Below are 23,609 nucleotides of genomic sequence, written 5' to 3'. Positions count from 1 at the left end.
GTGAAATCTAGTTCATACTGGCTCCCTCCTTAATAGATATGTTGCTTGATTTACTGTGGTAGACAAAAGAGCCCCCTAAGATCCTTAAATTGTCCACACTTTACTTCTTGAACCCTGTATATCAGTTTGCAAAACAAAAGGGACTTTGCTAATGGGATTAAGTTAAGGATTTGAGAGGGGCAGCTGATCAGAGATGGTTTATAATCTTTGATTATTATCTTCTATAATCCCAGAGCCCTTCTTAAAAGGAGGTTAAGAGAGTCAGAGTCTCAAGGATGGTGTTCCAGAAAAGCTAATAAGGCCAAGAGATAGTACAGGGGTTAAGAGACTTTCCTAGCATGTGGCTGAACTGATTCCATCCCTGAAGCAGAATTTGGTCCCCTGAGAACTGCCACAAAGCCCAGAATGCTGCCAGAATGCTCCACTCCCCTACATATACATATAAAGATTAGACTTTTGACTTTGAAGAGGGAGGAAGGGGCCATGAGTCAAAATGTAGGTGGGCTACTGGAGAAAGTTAAGAAAACAGATTCTCCTTTACAAACTCAGGAAGAAATTCGCCATGGCCATCTTGGATTTTTAATGCTGTAAGTCCCATTTCTGACCTTCAGAAGTACATAGTTTGTTGGACATCACGAAACACACAGTTTGAAGTTCACCATGTTTCTATTTGTTACAGCAGCAATAAGAATCAATATTCTTTACCCAAGGTCAAATGGCAGCAGGCAGATCCAGGTTAGATCTCAGTTGTTAGACCTCCTGTTTCCCTATTCTTTCCCACACACTCCCCTGCCTCTGTCTTCCAAGGTTTGTTGGTTTTCTGATGAGCTTTCATATCACCTTCTTTTCCAGAGGAAGAAACGGTTAGAGAAGTAGCTGCTTGCATGCAAGAGCATGTGCGAGAGGCATGGCTACCCAGATGTGAGTGTGCAGAGAAGGTGTGCAGAGCTGGAGGGCTTTGAAAGGCCTCTTCAGAGAACCTCCCAGGAAGGCTTGGGGTCCCAGGCCAGCCACGCTCACATGCCTGTCTTCTCCTGTCTGTACAGCACAAAGCCTGACAAGGTCTTGCTCATGTTTCAAAAGCGCTCTCTCTTTTCAGGGCTGTTTGTTATTGTCTCTGCCATCACAAGTTTAAAAAAGGAAAGTTAATTAAATATGGAACAAGACTGAGCAACATCTTTTAAACCATCATGTCATTAGAACTGGAATCCTTAGAGAGCTGCTTAAAAGGGGTTTGAGAACAATGACTGTTCAATCAGATATTTATGGGCATAGTTATGTAAACACACTCTTTATTGTCTATGTATATTTAATATAATTATCAGTTTTGTAGTTGGACTCTCCAGAGACCCAACAAATCACAGTGTTGCTTTGAAAATGTCAGCAGAAAAGACAATTATGTTGCTAGCAAATATTCATAAATTATATTAAAAAGTCCTGTGGAAATGTCCCCTATGTTGCTGAATCCTTTGCCATAACTGAATAATCCTCTTATTTGTTTATTTATTTCTTTTAATTTAAGGGTGGATTTAGAAGCAAGAAGTTTCTTTGTGAAACCTTAGAGGCATGAACATGGCAAAGGAGCAGGCCTGCCTTAGAGACAAGCGGCATTCAAGAAAATTCTTCAGTGAACTGAAGTCTTTTTCTTTTACTAGTTCTCTACAACCATTTCTGATTTACTCATCCATGCAGGTATGTGTAGACATCTGCTCATATAACTGATGCATAAATTTTATTTCTTAAAATACCCCATTAAAAAGAGAAAATAAATTCAATCTGCTTGCTCTTTTAGCACCTACTTAAAGCCATAACTCTCTCCTCTGGCATTTTTCTTTAGAAACTATTTATAGTATTTCCCACTTTTCCTCTCATCATTTTTTTTCTCATTATGCACATGCAGAAATAAGTGGAGAATTGGGAAACTGCTCTGTAAATTAAAATGCACCAGGCCTTTGCTAAACCAATATGAGTGGTGTAGGTTGATAAACACCTAGTAAGCATTCACAAATCACTTCTATTGCAAGATATACAATCTGCAAATCAACATCTTAATTAGCAGCTAATGACATTTGGAAGGAAAGGTTAATGTTAAGCGCACAAAAGTAGTGTGGTTAAAAAAAATAGGTTTTCCTGCCTTCTGATAAAAAATTTAAAAAGGGAAGAAGAGATATCCAGTGAATATAATGGGTGTTATAAATATACACGTATTGGCAATTTGAAGCATCTTAATTATATGAGGACTGTATTGATATGCTACCTTTCATCGAAGAAGTTGAAAGCACTTTGCCTGGAGCTCATTTATCCTCAAAATACCCCTCTGAGGGTAAGTATCTACAGGCAAAATGAAGTGGAGAGTTGAGGCAATTATCTACATAATTCAAACCCAAACCCCTGTTAATGAGGAATAAGTGGAGTTTCTGAAGAGATTGAATTTTCTTGATTGGCTTTCTATGTAGATGAGATTCCCTAGAAACCAGTCCTTTCTGAGTGCCCTGTCCTTGGGCAGGCAGCTGGGGGGAGTGAGCTCATGGAGCATGGTGTCACCCCACCTCACTGATTCCCTCTTCTTCCAGAATGACCTGGCTCTTCCCTTCCTCATTCTCTGACCAGCTCTTTCTGCCCTTTTTTCCTGGCCCCTGTCTCTGTGCACCAACCTTCTCCTTCCTGTTGTTCCTGGCACCTGTCCTTCTTTCCTTCCCATATTCCCTCACAGCTTCTTTAAGGTTCAGTGGTTCAGTTCCTTCTGGAAATTTTCTTTGATGAAGAATAAAGGACACCACTAATTTTTTGTACATTATATATGTTTACTCACTGGTTTTCTCCCATAAACTGTTAGTTATCATTAAAGAAATTTCAGTGATGTTGACTTGTGGCTCTGTACTTCATATTCTCACATTGTCTACTTCAGGCAGAGGTTAGGTTGTGCCTCAAATGGGTTTGGCCCATTCCCTATGGGTCCCTACAGGAGTGGACACTGTGCTTGGAACTGTCCTCCTCAAGCAACTACTCCTACCTTTTCCTCCAATATGAACATACTTTCCCTTATTTTCCTACAATAGTTTTGTTACTCTCATCCCCACAAGATATTAACAGGTCACAGGATATTTCTGTAGATGGGGGAAGCAAGCTTTTTAGACAGTAACTTAGAGGAGTCATTGGCTAGGCCATGACCCATCTTCCTGGCCTTCCTTCCATTAAGCCTCTCCCTGTGCTGCAACCACAGGCTCATGCCCACAGCGAGCTTGCTGACATCTCTCCTGACCCTCAGACTATAAAGCAAGGAATGTTTCTCTCTATCCCTTAGTGAGTACCACCTCCCGAGTCTTTATTTCCTGCCCCTAGATACATCTCTTTCCAGATGATTGCCAGCTAAATATCCACTTCTATTAGGGAATATTCCACAATAACATACAGGGAGCAATTGGTCCCAACCCTTCACCCAAAGATAAGCTACAAGCTTCATTCAAAAATACATTTTCAGGAACTCAGCACAATCCAGATTATTTCTCACCCAGAAAAAGTTTGCTTCTAGGCCAGTGTGTCCTACATGCAATTTTTTTCTCTACATGTAACTACAAATATCATTTTTCCAAAATATTTCCCATAGCCCTACAAAATATAAAAAGGAGGACAGAAAGAACTGGAGATATTTCATCAGAGATATATGTTTTGCATGTGGGGCACCTTGTTTGATCCCTGCACCACATGGCCCTCCCCTACCTTTGGTAATACAGGCCCAAACAGTTCCACATCCTTGGACCCTAGCTTTGTTTGATTGTTTTATTTTGGGGCTACACGTGTGGTGCTCAGGGATTACTCCTGGATTTGCATTCATGAATTACATCTGGCAGTGCTCTGATGACCATATGGGATGCCAGGCATTGAACCTGGTTTGGCCACATGCAGGGCAAGTATATTACCTGCTGTACTATCTCTCATCAGCTCCCTCAAGTTCTAGCTTTGAATCATCTGATACAGTTCACCAATAATCCTCCGAGTGGCCTTAATGGCCCCCCGAGCAGAGTTTGGGAGCCCACAAAAGGCAGAGTCATTGACTACACTTATACTAGAGAAATAGTCATTGCTTTCATGAGATCATGTTATCTTGTTGCTGGGCTTCTATAGTTTAGCTGCATGTGGGTACACAAAGGTATCATTTCCCATGTAGGGATAGACTGGTGGGATGGCTCTTCTGGTTGTGTTGAATGTAAAGGTCAGCAGATATAGGAGGCATGAAAAGAGGAAAAGACTGTCTCTGCTTAGGATGATTGAAGTATACAACCAAATTTTGTGGTTTGTTTCATTTATATAGATTGACAGCCTACCACCAATATTATGGATTTACACTGCATGTGCCTCCTTATTATATATTTTAAATTCACCTATAATTTATTATGTGTTTAGTTGTCTTTGCTATGTTATGATAGATACACATATTTTAAGGAACTCACCCAAATTCAGATAGAAAACTAGAGATCTGGGAGCCAGAATGATAGTACAAAGGTTAATGTATTTGCCTTGCACATGGTACAGCCTGGTTCTATCTCCAAAATGCACATGGTTCCCTCAAACAATACCTGGAGTGATTCACTAACAAAGATTCAGGAATAAATCCTGGGCACAGCTGAGTGTGTCCTCCAAACAAAAAACATAAACAAAGAAATGAGGGTATGAGTTTGAAGAAAACTTTCCAAATTATCTTTCTATTCACTCCCCTTTTATCCTGCAGGGCTTCTAGCCTGATTATATTTAGTTATCAATGCGTTGTCCTTTAATTATTTTCGTGTCTCTCCCTCCAACAATCTGGGGATAAATTTCACTTATCCACAGGAACAAGAAAAGTCTTGGCAAACAAATGTGCAATGATATGCTTGTATGAATGCTGAAAGTTGATCTGCTTGGTCTTTAGTTGAGCAGGAGAAGATTTCAGACTGGACATATTTTCTTTTCAGTAAAAGAGTCTTGTGTTTGCAGTGCACTCATTGTTCTCTTGACTGGCAGCTCACCAACTCTTTTCTGGTGTCAACTTGACTGAAAAAGACTGATAATATTTTAAGACAGAAGTCAACATACTATTTAGACGTTAATACTAACAGCATGGTTTGCACCACTTGGTACCAAGTACAAGCCTTAGGTATAAAGGGGGAAAGGGAAAAAGGAAACAAAAGGGGGAAGGTAAAGGAACCAGAAAGAAAGAAATTAAGAGAAGAGAGAGCAGGAGCAGCTGCATCTGGCTAGGAAGGCCAGCGTGCACCATCATTGCCCCTGCACAAATGGTCACACCCATTGCTGAGGTGCTTACCCTTGTCAAGGAAGATGAATATCTCCCAGCTGGCCTCCCCTAAGTTAATGACTCTCACAGGTGAATAATGGTTGGACTTAATTAGGAAGTGGACCTTTCTAGAGCTTCCTGGAAGGTTCCTCAAGATCAGCTTATTTCGGGAAGATGGATTGATTACTCGGATTGGTCGTTTTGTTTTTCTCACCAAGTTTCTTATTTTTTCTAAAATCTGCACTACTGCTATGGTGTCTTAGATTGTGCTTTTCAGAAATTATAATTAGAAAATAACAACTCTGAAAATGGCATGCATGGTCTTGGGTAGATTTTAAGGCTAGAGTTGGATCCTCTAATGCTAACACTGGGCTGGTGTCTTGTCCACATGGTCATTGGTATCCTGTTTACTTGACTCTGTGTTGCTCTTTATTCTCTATCCTGAAGCAACTGAAGGGTGAACAGTACCTTCTCACTAAGGATTCCCTGGTGCCTTGCACAATGCCTAGCAGTGCTGAGGGACTATGGTGGAAAGAGCAAATCAAAGGTTAATCAAAAGCAATTGCAATGATACAAGTTCAATAGTGAGGTTAAAACCATCCCAAAAGACAACAAATGAAAAGTATTGACTGTTTCGTATTTTTCCTAGCAAAAAGCACCTATGTTTTTTAGAATTTACAAAATAAGAGTGACTACTTTGTTCTGAACACTTCCCAATGAGTATGTAAGAATGTTTGTTTGGTTTTTTTGGATTTTGGGTCACACCCGGCAGCGCTCAGGTGTTACTTCTGGCTCTAAGCTCAGAAATTGCTCCTGGTGGGGCCGGAGAGATAGCACAGCGTTAAGGTGTTTGTCTTAGACGCAGAAGGTTCATGGTTCAAATCCCGGCATCCCTTATGGTCCCCCGAGCTTGCCAGGAGCGATTTCTGAGCGTAGAGCCATGAGTAACTCCTGAGCGCTGCTGGGTGTAGACCCAAAACCAAATAAAACAAAAAACAAACAACAACAAAAAAAGAAATCGCTCCTGGCAGGTTCGGGGGACCATATGGGATGCCGGGATTCAAACCACCGTCCTTCTGCATGCAAGGCAAACACCCTGCTCTATGTTATCTCTCTGGCCTCGAGTATGTAAGAATCTTTACAAGCACAAGAAACATACAATCTTCTTTTCCCAATAGGGACACATCCCATGATGCTGAAAGACCCATGATCACTTCCAGTAACGTGTGGGCACATGACTTGGGCTGAAGGTTTGGTGCTCAGATGCCACCAAGGCCATGTCTAGTTGTATTGTGGGGAGGGGCATGTGGTCCAAAGGAAAAAGGATTGTCAGAACCTTAAACATTCTAGGCATGTGCTTTATCACTTGAACTCTCAACAGTGCTGATTATATAAGTCCGTATTGACTAATGTATTGACTAATGAAAAACTGAACATCAAAGCATCCTGATCAATTTTACAGGTGTTGGATTTTATACAACCTGTCCTTAGCTTATGCTTTCCCTAACATGATGCTATTTTCCTGAGAAACCAATTGCTCCTTCATTTTCTTTTCCTCTGTTATTCTTTTATTTCTACTTTTCTACTTTTTCTTCCTACTCTTTCTTTTTTTTTTTTTTTTTTGGCCATGCCTGGCTGTACTCAGGGGTTGCTCCTGGCTATCTGCTCAGAAATAGCTCCTGGTAGGCATGGGTGACCATATGGGACACCGGGATTCGAACCAACCACCTTAGGTCCTGCATCAGCTGCTTGCAGGGCAAACACTGCTGTGCTATATCTCCGGTCCCCTCTTTTAATTTTTGACATTTGCCTTTTATAGAAAAAGTTTATGTCTCTTAGGGATGCCTCTATAAGATAAACAAATATAGCTTCATCACATTTGCATGCGAAGGACTGGAAGTCCAGCCCTTTAGATACTTTTTTTTTTTTTTGGTTTTTGGATCACACCCAGCAGTACTCAGGGGTTACTCCTGGCTCTGGCTCTATGCTCAGAAATCACTCCTGCAGGCGTGGGGGAGCATATAGGATCCTGGGATTCGAACCACTGTCCTTCTGCATGCAAGGCAAACACCCTACCTCCATGCTATCTCTCCAGCCCCCATCTAGACACTTTTATCTATGCTCTATATAAACATAATACTGATATAAATAAAATGAGAAAAAAGAAAATCCACTGCTCCATGAAATATGTAATCCCCAGGCAAAAAGCAACAGTTCAGGGAACCATTTGGGTGTCGATTATTTTGCAAATCGGTGCATTTTTTAGAGTTTCAGGAGGAAACTATATTGCCTAATTCCTCTCTGCAGTTTTGACTAGACTGATTTCTTTACTTCCTGCCTGAAATGATTATGAAGTGTTACCGTGAAGAATAAAAGATCTGTTCCTAGCAAAGGCAGGGCCACTGGAGATGGAGGCAAGATGCTTTGCCTGTGCTCATAGCATATGTCATTATTAAAGCGTTCTTAGATAAAAGGCTACCATATGTATAAATTATGATCATTAGTGCAGTAACGGTGCTTTATTTCATTTACGGATTTCTAAAAGCCCAGGGGAACTTGAAAAGAGTCTTGTCATAGTTCTACACACCAACCAGAGAACTTGGGGGATACTCTGAAGATAATATAGAAAAACCTTGAATATTTGGGTAGGTGAGATAAAATGTGGGAGCATATATGCATGATTATGTGTGCTTATACATGAGTACATGTGTGCATGGATAGAAACATAAATCATGAAAAGGTAAATATGTGTGTATGTGATTGTGTATGGATAAATACTAGCACAGGACATAAGATAAAAGGCGAGGAAAATAAAAATGAAGGAGTAGCATTACTATTGCTTGAAATGCTGGTGCCCTAAGGCATTAGATTAGACCATTATCTTCTTCTAACATGCCCTGAGACCCCAGAACATTTATAAGGAGGAGCTTGTACAGTTATGTGAATTAGATAATTATGAACTCAGAAGAACATAGATGACTTGTTGATTTCTAAATCAGGTCTAGCAGAGTAGTGCCTGAGTCAAGGCCAAGTGCTCCTTAGTCCAATACATGTCCATAGGACTCTGCTCTCTTCCATTTAGGAGGAAATTGGTAGATAGATCTTTGGGGTTAAAAATTTTATTAGCAAAAACAGTACCTTATTTTCCAGCGTATAAGACGACTTTTGAAACAAAAAAAAAAGTCAACCGAAAATCGGGGGTTGTCTTATACACCGAGTATATCCTGAAAAATGTTTAAATATGCCGTTAAATGAAACAAACAAACAAACAAACAAAAATCAGGCACAGAGTTTCCAAATCTCTTTCTTGGGGGCTCCCAAACAGTACTCAGGAGATCTGGGGGGCACTTCTGGCAAAACCCAGCTAACCGTGTTGGTGGTTCAGTGCTAGGGTTCGAGGATGGGGTGTTGTTTGTTTCATGTAGTGGGGGAGATTAACTGACGCCACCAGGGAATTGCCAGAAAAGGTGCCTCTGATAAGGGACCAATCACTGCAAGGCTGCTCAGACCGCCTCTCTAACTCAGCCAATCCAAGCAGGCTTTTGATGCATGCAAATTAGACAATGTTCTGTACCGAATCTACACTGTGAAAAGCCTGCTCAGATTGGCCAGAGTCACAGAGGAAGTCTATTACAGTAGAACCTCTGAACCTTTGCTTGCTGTGATTGGCTCACTGTGGTACATACAGTTGCAGCACAGGAATGTTCTGTCTGATGCAGTGAATATAGGCCTAAACCTATGTTTTAACTGCAAAATTAGGGGGTCGTCTTATACGCCCAGTCATTTTATATGCCAGAAAATACGGTAATTTGTATTCTTCAGGAGGAACAAATAATACCAGTACAATACCTTGTATAAATCTCCATTCAAGGCTAAAGAGAGGGTTTCTTTCACCTGCATTTAATTAAATTTTTTCTTAAGCATCTCCCTCCATGCAGAAAGAGAACTAGCAAGAAATTCTGTAACATTTGTGTTTGTGCTGTGGTTTTAACTATGAAGTTGCAGTGGAAGATTTTCTTAAATATAAACAATGTTGACAAACATTGGGGATAGTTTAGCTGCTTTCCTTATGTTCCCAGAGCAATCAAGTGAAAATTTCTTTAAAGCAGATGGAAAAAAAAGAATTTAGAATTATGATCAGTGGTTTTGAATGGGCATTAATGTGTAGGATGGCAATTTTTCCTTAACAAACCAAATTGTTGGTGATAGAAGCCTTGATAATTGGTCTGATTTTCTGTTAGTAGACCTGGCACTACTAGGTGGCCTTCAGAGATTCAATTTTTTTTGTATTATCTTTAAGTATCATATCATTATTTTATCCTATTCTCTTTTTTTTATTATTATTTTTTTATTTTTTTGGGTCACACCCAGCTGTGCTCAGGGGTTCCTCCTGGCTGTCTGCTCAGAAATAGCTCCTGGTAGGCACGGGGGACCATATGGGACACCGGGATTCGAACCAACCATCTTTGGTCCTGGATCCGCTGCTTGCAAGGCAAATGCCGCTGTGCTATCTCTCCGGGCCCTTTTTATCTGAAAAAGTCTGTCAAGAGTTTTGTTCTCTTTTCCATTCCAGAATAAAAAACTCAATCTCACATTATATTTAAATTAATATTTCTGGTACCAGAGAGATAACACAGCGCTTAGGGCATTTTGCCTTTCATGAGGCTGACCTGGGAGGGACCCGGTTCAATTTCCGGCATCCCATATGGTCCCCCAGCCTGCCAGGGGTGATTTCTGAGTGCAGAGCCAGGAGTGACCCCTGAAGTGCTGCTGGGTGTGGCCCAGAAACAATCAATCAATCAATCAAGTTTAAAAAAAAGAAAATAGGGGCTGGAGAGATAGCATGGAGGTAAGGCGTTTGCCTTTCAAGCAGGAGGTCATCAGTTCAAATCCCAGCGTCCCATATGATCCCCCGTGCTTGCCAGGAGCAATTTCTGCTCATGGACCCAGGAATAACCCCTGAGCACTGCCGGGTGTAACCCAAAAACCACACACACACACACACACACACACACACACACACACACACAGAGAGAGAGAAAATAAATTAATATTTCCATTCATCATCTAAGATGATGTTCATTGAGTATTGCTTTTCTTTGTCATTTCTAAATTTTCTCCACAAAAATGGGGGATTTATTGAAGAATTTTAGGCAATTAAAGCATATATATATATATATATGAGTGGATAATTATCACACAAAAATTTGCCTAAAACCATTATTATTATAATATTATAACATATTGTTATTATATTGCTGTTATTATATTGTTGTTATATTATTATAGTTGATCTCTGTACAGCCCTTAAATGGCAAAAGTAAGAAAGATTGACAATGACAATTTTGTGTAAAGTTGTGAAATAACTGAAATTATCATATTATGCTAGATAAATAATTTCATAATCATATTTATATATTTTCATTTCTTAAAACAATGCACAGAAGTTCAAATACAAGGCTAAATTAAAATAACTATAGACATAGCTTCTTATTCCAGATATTAATGGAATAAAATTATTACCACTTATCATTATTTTAACCACTTATTATTATTATTACATTATATTATAATATATTATATTGTATTATATTATTATTTTCACCCTTATTATTATTGATGAATAGTATTGATGAATTTTAATAGATACTTTATTAATAGTAGAAAGTATTTCCCAATGTTCTTTTTTTAAATTTTTTTATTTAAACAAATTTATTACATACATGATTGTGTTTGGGCTTCAGTCATGTAAAGAACACCACCCATCACCAGTGCAACATTCCCATCACCAATGTCCCAAATCTCCCTCCTCCCCTCCCAACCCCCACCTGTACTCTAGACAGGCTTTCTATTTTTCTCATACATTCTCATTATTAGGATAGTTCAAAACGTAGTTATTTCTCTAACTAAACTCATCCCTGTTTCTGGTGAGCTTCATGAGGTGAGCTGTTACTTCTAGCTCTTTTCTCTTTTGTGTCTGAAAGTTATTATTGCAATAATGTCTTTCATTTTTCTTAAAACCCATAGATGAGTGAGACCATTCTGTGTCTTTCTCTCTCTGACTTATTTCACTCAACATAATAGATTCCATGTACATCCATGTATAGGAAAATTTCATGACTTCATCTCTCCTGACAGCTGCATAATATTCCACTGTGTATATGTACCACAGTTTCTTTAGCCATTCATATATTGAAGGGTATCTTGGCTGTTTCCAGAGTCTTGCTATGGTAAATAGTGGTGCAATGTATATAGGTGTAAGGAAAGGAGTTTTGTATTGTATTTTTGTGTTCCTAGGGTATATTCCTAGAAGTGGTATAGCTGGGTCGTATGGGAGCTCGATTTACAGTTTTTGGAGGAATCTCCATATTACTTTCCATAAAAGTTGAACTAGACGGCATTCCCACCAGCAATGGATAAGAGTTCCTTTCTCTCCACATCCCCGCCAACACTGCTTGTTCTCATTCTTTGTGATGTGTGCCAATCTCTGGGGTGTGAGGTGGTACCTCATAGTTGTTTTGATTTGCATCTCCCTGATGATTAGTGATGTGGAGCATTTTTTCATGTGTCTTTTGGCCATTTGTATTTCTTCTTTGTCAAAGTGTCTGTCCATTTCTTCTCCCCATTTTCTGATGGGATTAGATGTTTTTCTCTTGTAAATTTCTGTCAGTGCATTGTATATTTTGGAGATTAGCCCCTTATCTGATGGGTATTGGGTGAATAGTTTCTCTCACTCAGTGGGGGGCTCTTGTATCCTGGGCACTATTTCCTTTGAGGTGCAGAAGCTTCACAGTTTAATATATTCCCATCTCTGCTTTCACTTACTTGGAGAGTGCAGTTTCCTCTTTGAAGATGCCTTTAGTCTCAATGTCCTGGAGTGTTTTACCTACGTGTTGTTCTAAATATCTTATGATTTCGGGTCTGATATTGAGCTCTTTCATCCATTTGGATTTAACTTTCATACATGATGTTAGCCGGGGGTCTAAGTTCAATATTTTGCAAGTGGCTAGCCAGTTGTGCCAACACCACTTGTTGAAGAGGCTTTCTTTGCTCCATTTAGTATTTCTTGCTCCTTTATAAAAAAAATTAGGTGATTGTATGTCTGGGGAACATTCTCTGAGTATTCAAGCCTGTTCCACTGATCTGAGGGTCTGTCTTTGTTTCAATAACATGCAGTTTTGATAACTATTGCTTTGTAGTACAGTTTAAAGTTGGGAAAAGTAATTCCTTCCATATACTTTTTTTCAATAATTGCTTTAGCTATTCTAGGGTGTTTATTGTTCCAAATGAATTTCAAAAGTGCCTGATCCACTTCTTTGAAGAACGTCACAGGTATCTATAGAGGGATCTCATTACATCTGTACAATGCTTTGGGGAGTATTGCCATTTTAAAGATGTTAATCCTGCCAATCCATGAGCAGAGTGTATGCTTCCATTTCCGCGTGTCCTCTCTTAATTCTTGGAGCAGAGTTTTATAGTTTTCTTAGTATAGGTCCTTCACATTTTTAGTCAAGTTGATTCCAGATATTTGAGTTTATTGTGAATGGGGCTGTTTTCATAATGTCTATTTCTTCCTTATTACTATTGGTGTATAGAAATGCCATTGATTTTTGTGTGTTAATTTTGTAGCCTGCCACCTTGCTATATGAGTCTATTGTTTCTAGAAACTTTTTCGTAGAAACTTTAGGGTTTTCTAGGTAGAGTATCATGTCATCTGCAAACAGCGAGAGCTTGACTTCTTCCTTTCCTATCTGGATTCCCTTGATATCTTTTTCTTGCCTAATTGCTATAGCGAGTACTTCCAGTGCTATGTTGAATAGGAGTGGTGAGAGAGGACAGCCTTGTCTTGTGCCAGAATTTAGAAGAAAGGCTTTCAGTTTTTCTCATTGAAGACAATATTTGCCTCTGGCTTGTGGTAGATGGCCTTAACTATATTGAGAAAGGTTCCTTCCATTCCCATCTTGCTGAGAGTTTTGATCAAGAATGGGTGTTGGACCTTATCAAATGCATTCTCTGCGTCTATTGATATGATCTTGTGATTTCTATTTTTCTTATTGTTGATGTTGTGTATTATTTTGATATATTTACGGATTTTAAACCATCCTTGTATTCCTGGGATCAAACCTACTTGATCGTAGTTGATGATTTTCTTCATGAGGCATTGAATCCTATTTGCCAGGATTTTGTTGAGGATATTTGCAGCTGTATTCATCAGCGATATTAGTCTGTAATTTTCTTTTTTGGCAGCATCTCTGTTGGTTTAGGTATCAAGGTGATGTTGGCTTCATAAAAGCTACTTGGAAGTGTTCCTGTTTTTTCGATTTTATGAAAGAGTATTGCCAGGATTGGTAGAAGTTCCTCTTGAAAGGTTTGAAAGAATTCATTACTAAATCCATCTGGACTTTTGTTTTTGTTTTTGGGCAGACATTTGATTACTGTCTTAATTTCCTCAATAGTGATGAGTGTGTTTAGATATGCTACATCTTCTTCATTCAACCGTGGAAGACTATAAGAGTCCAAGAATTTTCCATTTCTTCCAGGTTCTCATTTTTAGTGGCATAGAGTTTCTCAAAGTAGTTTCTGATTACCCTTTTGGATCTCTACCATATCAGTAGTGATCTCTCCTTTTTCATTCCTGATACGAGTTATGACGTTTCTCTCTCTCTCTCTCTTTGTTAATTTTGCCAGTGGTCTATCAATCTTGTTTATTTTTTTCAAAGAACCAACTTCTGCTTTCATTGATCTTTTGGATTGTTTTTCGGGTTTACACTTCATTGATTTCTGCTCTCAGCTTTGTTATTTCCTTCTGTCTCTCTATTTTTGGGTCCTTTTGTTGAGTACTTTCTAATTCTATGAGCTGCGCCATTAAGCTATTCAGGTATGCCCCTTCTTCTTTCCTGATGTGTGCTTGCAAAGCTATAAATTTTCCTCTCATTACCACTTTTGCTGTGTCCCATAGGTTCTGATAGTTTGTGTCTCCATTGCCATTTGTTTTCAGGAAGGTTTTGATTTCCACTTTGATTTCATCTCTGACCCACTGGTTAGTCAGTATTAGGCTGTTTAACTTCCAGGTATTAAAGTTTTTCTTCTGTGTCCCTTTGTGGTTCACATATAATTTCAGGGCCTTGTGGTCAGCGAATATAGCCTGCAAAATTTCTATCCTCTTGATATTATGGAGGTATGTTTTATGTGCTAGCATGTAGTCTATCCTGGAGAATGTCCCATGTAAATTAGAGAAGAATGTGTATCCAGGTTTCTGAGAGTGGAGAGTCCTGTATAGATCTACTAGGCCTCTTTCATCCATTTCTCTTTTCAGGTCTAGTATATTCTTGTTGGGTTTCAGTCTGGTTGACCTGTCAAGTGTTGACAATGCTGTGTTGAGAACTCCCCCAATTATTGTGTTGTTATTGATATTATTTTTCTGATTTGTCAACAATTTTATTAAATATTTTGCTGGCCCCTCATTCAGTGCATATATGTTTAGGAGAGTGATTTCTTCCTGCTGTATGTATCCCTTGATTAATACAAAATGTCCATCTTTATCCCTAACAACTTTCCTAAGTATAAAGTTTGCATCATCTGATATTAGTATGGCCACTCCAGCTTTTTTATGGGTGCTGTTTGCTTGGATGATTTTCTTCCAGCCTTTTATTTTGAGTCGATGTTTATTCTGACTATTCAGGTGCATTTCTTGTAGGCAGCAGAAGGTTGGATTGAGTTTTTGGATCCATTTAGCCACTCTGTGTCTCTTAACTGGTGCATTTTGTCCATTGACATTGAGAGAAACAATTGTCCTGGGAGTTAGTGCCATCTTTATATCGAAGTTTGGTGTATCTGTTGGTCAGTCTTGTCTTAAAGTAGGCTGTTCAGCTTTTCTTTTAAGACTGGTTTTGAGTCTGTAAAGTTTCTTAGCTTTTGTTTGTCTGTGAAACCATGCATTATTCCTTCAAACCTGAAAGTGAGGGCCTGGAGAGATAGCACAGCGGCATTTGCCTTGCAAGCAGCCAATCCAGGACCAAAGGTGGTTGGTTCGAATCCTGGTGTCCAAATGGTCCCCTGTGCCTGCCAGGAGCTATTTCTGAGCAGACAGCCAGGAGTACCGCCAGGTATGGCCCAAATACCAAAAAAACAAAAAACAAGAAGCAAAAAAAAGAAAAAAAAACACCTGAAAGTGATATTTGCTGGGTGCAGTATTCTAGGCGAAGCATTTATTTCATTGAGTTTTGTCACTATGTCCCACCACTTTTCCTGTCCTTGAGTGTTTCCGGTGACAGGTCTGCAGTAAATCTCAAGGATGTTCCCTTGAATGTAATTTATCTTTTCGATCTTGCTGCTTTCAGAATTCTGTCTTTATCTGTGGGATTTGTCATTGTGACTAGGATGTGTCTTGCAGTGTTTTTTCCGGGATCTCTTTTAGTTGGTACTCTACGGGCATGCAGGATTTGATCACATGTATTCATTAGCTCTGGTAGTTTCTCTTTAATGATGTTCTTGACCGTTGATTCTTTCTGGAGATTTTCTTCCTGGGTCTCTGGGACTCCAGTGATTCTTAAGTTGTTTCTGTTGAGCTTATCATGACTTTTATTTTCATCTGTTCCTATTCTTTGAGTAATTTTTCCATTGTTTAATTGTTTGCTTTAAGGCTTTTTTTTCCAATTTCTTCTGTTTTATGGAATTGTTATTCATTTTATCTTCCAGTGTACTAATTCTATCCTCAGCTGCTGTTAACCCGTGGGAAAGCTTAACCATGTTTTTCTTCAATTCATCTACAGTTTTTCAGACCTGTTATTTGACCTGAAATTTCAGTTTGGAATTTTGTGATTTCTATCTTCATTTTCTCTTGATTCTTATTAGTTTTCTCTTCTATACTTTCTTTGAGTTCTTTGAACATTTTCCATATTGCGACTCTAAACTTCTTATCTAGAGACTGACTAGTTGGTTGGTCATGTTCAAGTCATCAGAGTTGTCATCGTCATTCTCTATGTCTGGCGCTGGCCTGCATTTTTTTGCCCATTGTCACACTGTATTGTGGGTTTTTCTACGACTTTCGGTTGTATTCATTGGCTAAATGATGTGAACAGCCGGGAATTGAAGCGGAGCTGTTGTGCTCCTCTGGCTCCACCCTTTCTGGGCTTGTAAACTCACCTCCAGGGAAGGCTCCAGGGAAGGGGAGCAGTCCGCAGATGGGCCACACACAGGATGAATTCAGGCCAAAGATGGAACAGAGCAAAGAAGTCAGGCAGATAGGGGTGCTGGCGTCTGAGTTCCAGCAGAGTTCAGTGGCTTCCCCTTTCTGGGCTTGTAAAGTCAGCCATTTCTTACTCACTCTCTTGCTCGCTGGGTAGCTTCAGAATGCAGTTTTTTTGGGGTTCGCTTCCCAGGGCTCTGAGGAGAGCTTGAAGGATTCAGGAAAGACAGAGGAGCACAGGACAGGGTTCTCTTTAGGTCCTCAGTTTCCTCAGAAGAAGCACAGCAGGGTGGAGACTCCACAGGTGAAGCAATCAGCACGTCACCTGGCAGTCCCCACAGTCAGCCATTTCTTACTCACTCACTTGCTCGCTGGGTAGCTTCAGAATGTAGTTTTTGGGGCGTTTGCTTCCCAGGGCTCTGAGGAGAGCTTGAAGTATTCAGGAAAGACAGAGGAGCACAGGACAGGGTTCTCTTTAGGTCCTCAGTTTCCTCAGAAGAAGCACAGCAGGGCAGAGACTCCACAGGTGAAGCAATCAGCACTTCACCTGGCAGTCCCCTCAGTCAGCCATTTTCTTACTCTCCCAATATTCTTTATTAGTTTTAATTATAAAAAGATGTTAAACTTTGTCAAATAATTTCTTAGCATCTTCTGCAATTATTTCTCTTTATCCCTTTAAATAAATTCCATTTGATCAATATTTATTCTTCTTAAATTTCGTTATATATGATTTGACATATTGTGTTAAGGGTTTTGTTGGTATATATATTTTAAATAGAGTTTTAAATTATGTTTCATGGGACCATACCCTTTAGTGCTCAGGTATTTCTCCTGGCTCTTAGGATTACTCCTAATGTTGCTGAGTGACCATATGTTGTACTGGGAGTTGAACCAGGGTTGGACCCAGTAAGGCAAGTACCTTTGTCCCTATGCTATCTCTCCATGCCCTATTTTGTATCTTAAAGAGGTCATTATATAAGCATCATGAATCACAGATGTGATATTTTTGGAAGTATTCATGTGGTATTTTAAATTTGGAAATGATAAGCAATCTTCTTATTATTACTATTAATTTTCTGGAAAATCATCTCCAGGAAGGACATTGGTTTGAAAAATAAATCAAATACAAACATTTAAATAAATTGGCAAATACATCTATTTATAAGTCTGAATAAAATACTTAACACTAATCTACTTTTATTTCTGGTAGCATATCTGTATCAGGAAAGAAAACACTCTAATTATAATTAACACTCTTGCGCATTATCTTCTGTTGAAACTCAAGACCAATATAACAACATTTGGACTCTTTTTATTATGTTTTTTTTTTTAAACCTAAGTGCTACTTTCCTTAATGAAAGTAGAAAGGAAACTGCACTTCATTTAGAAATATTAAATTTCTCATCATGAAGTCCAGCTTGGCCTTTCCTAAGATCACCTATAGCCTATAACTTCAGGAGTTAAACTGAAAGTTACCCTTTGGAAAAGAAAAATTAGATGAGTTTCCAACTATCCTTCCAAGCATGCAACTAATGTGCTCTATTCTAGGAAGACCCATCTATGTATAACTCTATGTGATACTGTTAAGAATAAAAACTACTGTCCACTTATCAAGCCTCCTTAACTACTAGATCATATTATGTGAGAACAGAAGTGAGCTTTTCCATCTCTGCATCTTCATTGCATAAAGCAAAGTGGGAAGTCCAGATAGGCTGCAAAAACAAAGAATACGACACATTATTAAAAAGTTAACTTAGAGCCTAGAGACACTCTTGTATGAGTCTATCAACTCATTGTAATATACTGTGATGGTTGTACTTCAGGAGACAATTTTGTGTAAACTTGTTGAGTTTTTATTCTGTAAGGACATTAGTACTTATTTTTATTTTCTTGTAAAGTTTTCCAAACTAGTTATAGTTTCAGAGTAATGCTGGTTTAAAAAAATCAATTGGGAGTATTTTTTGGAACATTTATGTAAAATTTATATTATTTTTCCTGATTTTTTGATAGAACTCACCAGTAAAGTGGTTTGGCAACCTGGACCTTTCCCTGTCTAACTATTTTTATTAATTTTAAAATATTTTTATAGACATAGGGCTACTCAAACTTCCTATTTATTTGAGTTCTCATTCTAGAGATTTGTGTCTTTCAAGGCCTTTGTCTATTTAATCTACATTTTTGAAATTATTGACATAAAACTGTTCATGATATTTTCTTATTATTTTGATGTTTATAGAAACTTAGATTAGTAATGTATTATTTCTCACTACTGCTATTCATACTATGTGTCCTTAATTTTGTGATCATTCTATCTAGACTACTATCAATTTTATTGATTCTTAAATAATTAACTTTCAAATTTGTTGATTTTTTTCAGTTTCTTTTTATTTGAATTTTTACTTTAATTTTTATTGTTTCTTCATCTTTTGTTTTGTTTTGTTTTTGGGCCACACTCGGTGATGCTCAGGGTTTACTCCTGGCTATGTGCTCAGAAATCACTCCTAGTTTAGGGGACCAAATGGAATGCTGGGGATTGAGCCCAGGTCCATCCTGGGTCAAACGCTTGCAAGGCATATGCCCTACCGCTGTGCTATTGCTCTGGCTACTATTGTTTCTTCTTTTTATTTTGCATACAATTTGTTTTATCTCAACTTCTAATTTTGATTTTACACCTTTCTTCTTTATCCACACTTAAAGCAATTTTCATCAAAGCTTAACTTTGGTTGCACTTTGCAAAACTCGTATGACATTACTATGTCATTTGAAATGTTTTAGAACTTCTCATACTTTCTACTTTGCCCATGGATTATTTAGAAGTGATATTTTTTAATTTCAATTTTTTAGGAGTTTACTGAAATTTTATTGTCTAACCTTCATGTGGCCAGAAAAGTTATTCTGCAAGCCTAAATTTCATATTACGATGTGTTTTTGCCTGATGTCTCATACCTTCATTATTATTATTTATGCTTGCTTGTTTGAAAGCCACACCTACCAGAGAGCTCAAGGCTCTGTGGTCAGAGATCATTCCTGTAAATGCTCATAGTATGCTGGGGATTGAACTTGGTTTGGCAGCATGCAAGGCAAATACATTATTAGCTATTCTACCTCTTTAGCCCCACATACCTTTTTTGTTCTCCTGGTTTTTTTTGTTTTTTTGTTTTTGTTGTTTTGACCACATCCAGAAGTATTCAAGGATCATTCTTGGTCATGAAAATAAGTTCAGATTGCTAAGTTAACTTCTCAAATGCCTGCACCTTTTTTTATTTTTGACCATTTCTATGAATTTATAACAATAAAACTCACATTTGATGGTTTCTGTACCAATAAATTGTACTTTAGTAAAAAATTGTCTGCTTCAAAAGTTCTTTTGGATTTTCAATGTTTATTTAGCTAGTCTTGTTTTGTTTGTTTGTTTGTTTTGGGTCACACCTGGCATCGCTCCTGGCTCTACGCTCAGAAATCACTCCTGACAGGCTCGGGGGACTATATGGGATGCCAGGATTTAAACCACCATTCTTACCTGCATGCAAGGCAAATGCCCTACCTCCATGCTATTTCTCTGGCCCCTTAGCTAGTCTTTTGATTAATCAGAAGTATGTTAAAAGTTCTAATTATAATTGTATATTTTTCTGCCAATATCTACTTTATTATTATTTATTTATTACACCGTAGCTCTGTTATTAGATACATAATTTATAATTATTATTCATTATAATTTATAAGTATTACTGTTTTTTGATGTTGTACCACTATGAAGTTTTTCCTTTATACACTACATCTTGAAGTTTCTTAACTCTTATGGCTACACCCATTTTCTGGTATTTATCATTAGATTGATACATCTTTTTCTTCAGTCCATTTACTGTTAACCTATTAGCTTCTAAGTAATCAATTAGTATTTTTATAGATAGCATATATCTGGCCCTTTTCTTTTTGTCTCCTTTGCTTTCTTTTGTTGTTGTGATAACTGGGGGTCACATATACTCTTGAATGTGGTATTCACACCTTTATTTGGGATACTTGCTTATGTGCTTGCTGGAAGTCAATTATTTGTAGTTCTCACACATTCTGATCATGTAGTAGTCACTATGAGTCATAGAATTTTAGTCATAGCAGTTCTTGGCAGGGGTTGCATACTATTTTTTTTTTATTTCCTATAATGTCTTTATTTAAGCACCATGATTACAAACATGTTTGTAGTTGGGTTTCAGTTATTAAAAAAAAACAACAAAAACCTTTACCAGTGCAACCTTTCCACCATCAATGCCCCCCAACTACCTCCATCCCCCTACTCCCCTCCCTGTATTCTAGACAGGCAATCTCAGGCAATCTATTTCTCTCACTCACTATTATTGTCATGATATTTGTTAGTGTAGTTATTTCTTTAACTGCACTCACCATTCTTTGTGGTAAGCATCATATCGTGATCCAGTCCTTCCAGCCCTCATCTCTATTGTCTTAGTATTATTAATATACTGACTTTTATTTTTTTTAAATCCCATCGATGAGTGAGACTTTCTGTGTCTATCTCTCTTCCTCTGACTTATTTCACTCAGCATAATAGTTTCCATGTCCATCCATGTATAGGAAAATTTCATGACTTCATTTTTCCCAATGGCTGTATAGTGTTCCATTGTGTAATGTACCACAGTTTCTTTAGTCACTCATCTGTTGTTCAGCATCTGGGTTATTTTCAGATTCTGGCTACTGTAAATAGTGCTGCAATGAATATAGGCGTGCAGAAGACATTTTTGTATTGTGTTTTTGTGTTACGAGGTATAACCCTAGGAGTGGTACAGCTGGATCATCTGGTAGCTCAATTTCTATTTTCTTGAGGAATCTTCACATTGTTTACCATAAAGGCTAGGCTAGAAAGTATTCCCATCAGCAGTGAATTAGAGTTTCTTTCTTCCCACATCCCCATCAGAACTGATTGTTCTTGCTTTTTTGGTGATGTGTATCAGTCACTGTGGCATGATATGAAACCCATTGTTGTTTTGATTTGCATGTCCCTGATGATTAGTGATGAGCATTTTTTTATGTGCCTTTGGCCATTTCTTCTCTCTATTTTTTGATGGGGTTAGATTTTTATTTTTGTTAGGTTCTTTGATAAATGAACAAGAAATACAAAATGGAGCAAGGAAAGCCTTTTCAACAAATGGTGATGGCACAACTGGTCACCCACATGCAAAAAAGCAAACTTGGACCTCCATCTAACACCAGGCACAAAGGCCAAATCCAAATAGATTAAAGACCTCGATATCAAACCCAGAACCATAAGATATATAGAAGAACATGTAGGTAAAACACTCCATGACATTGAGACTATAGGCATCTTCAAGGAGGAAACATCACTTTCTAAACAAGTAGAAGCAGAGATGCACAGATGGGACTATCTTAAGTTGAGAAGCTTCTGTACCTCAAAGAAAATAGTGACTAGGATATAAAGGTTACCCACAGAATGGGAGAAGCTTCCTAATACCCATCAGATAAGGAGCTAATATCTAAAATATACAAGGTACTGACAGAACTTAACAAGAAAAAATATCTAACCCCGTCAAAACATCGGTAGAAGAAATTAACAAACAGTTATTTAAAGAAAAAATACAAATGGCCCAAAGGTTGCATACATTTCAAGATTTATTCTTTTAATTAAAAAAAAAAACGTTGCACCCTAGAAGTTGCATACTTCATAGCAGCAGCAGAGGGGAATACTGAATCAAATCGTTTATAATAATTGTAAAGCAAGTGATTTGGCTCCTGAATCATTTCTGAGGTCTTGGTGCTCTCCTCTCCTCCCTCCCTTCCCATTATCATATTTCTTCCTATTTTGGGGCCACAACTGATAATTCTCAGGTCACATCTGATAGTGAACTCTTCTGTCATAGAGTTCAGTAGCTTCTTCCAACAGTACTCAAGGGATCAAGTGATGCCAGGGATCAAACCTCAGCCTCCTGCATGCAAAGAATGTGCTCCACTCCTTGGAGTTATCTCCCAATTTCATTTTTCTAATCTAATCAAGACTTCAAAATATTTAATTAATTTTGATTTTGAATAGTTATTTACAGGGTTTGGCTTTATATTTACCATTTTGCTTTATATTTGGTTTCATCGCATTTATTTTTTTCTCCTTTATGACTTTTTAGTGGTATTTTGATTTGTTGGTGGTGGTTGTAGTGTCAGGAGCCATACCTTGTGATGCTCAGGGCTACATGGTTTACAGAATATATATCTACCACTCAATAATACCACTATGCCCCAATATTTATAATTTTGTATTTTTCAGTTGACTTTCTAGATATCGAGCTAATTATTTTGTATTTTCCAGGTAATTCTAATAGTTAAAATATACACTTCTATGGGGCTGGACAATAGCACAGTGATAGGACGTTTGCCTTGCACACAGAAGACCTGGAATGGACCTGGGTCCAATCCCCAGCATTCCATATGCTCCGCTGAGCCTGCCAGGAGTGATTTCTGAATGTAGAACCAGTATTATCTCCTGAGTACCACTGAGTGTGCTCCCCCCAAAACAAACAAACAAACAAAAAAATATACACTTTCAACTTACCTTGATTTATTTATGTTGAATTCATGTTAAATTGCTTCAACTGTATCATAATAATCTTGTTGTAGTATATATATTTCTATATCCTTTACCCTCTCATAAGTTTTTTATTACAATTATATGATATGACAACAATATATTATCAATACTGCTTTATCAATTTTGCTTAAATGACCAAATGTTTTTCAAAATAAAGAAAAAGAAAATGTATATGCATACAAATTTTATTCTTTTTGTCTACCTATCTATCATTTCTCAATTTTATTCTATAAATATGAGTAGCAATCTAAAATCATTCTCTTTCAGTGTCACTTTAGTATTTCTAACAGCACGGTTCTGCTGGCAGTAATTTATCTTAGTTTTCTTTATCTGAAGTGTCTTTAGCTTTCATTCATGAAGGGTAAGTTCCTTTGAAACATAATACTTGGTTGCCAGTTTTTTCTCTTTCATCAATTGAAATATACCATTCTAATTCTCTTATTCTGCATTATTTTGATGTAAGATTAACCACTAATCATCCCATAAATCTCTTATACATAATATGTCATCCTTCCCTACCTGTTTTTGCTTTAAAAAGTGTA

Source organism: Suncus etruscus, chromosome 3, assembly GCF_024139225.1.
Source record: "Suncus etruscus isolate mSunEtr1 chromosome 3, mSunEtr1.pri.cur, whole genome shotgun sequence".
NCBI lineage: Eukaryota > Metazoa > Chordata > Mammalia > Eulipotyphla > Soricidae > Suncus > Suncus etruscus.
The sequence above is the reverse complement of the archived record's forward strand: the minus strand, read 5'-3'. Positions refer to the sequence as shown.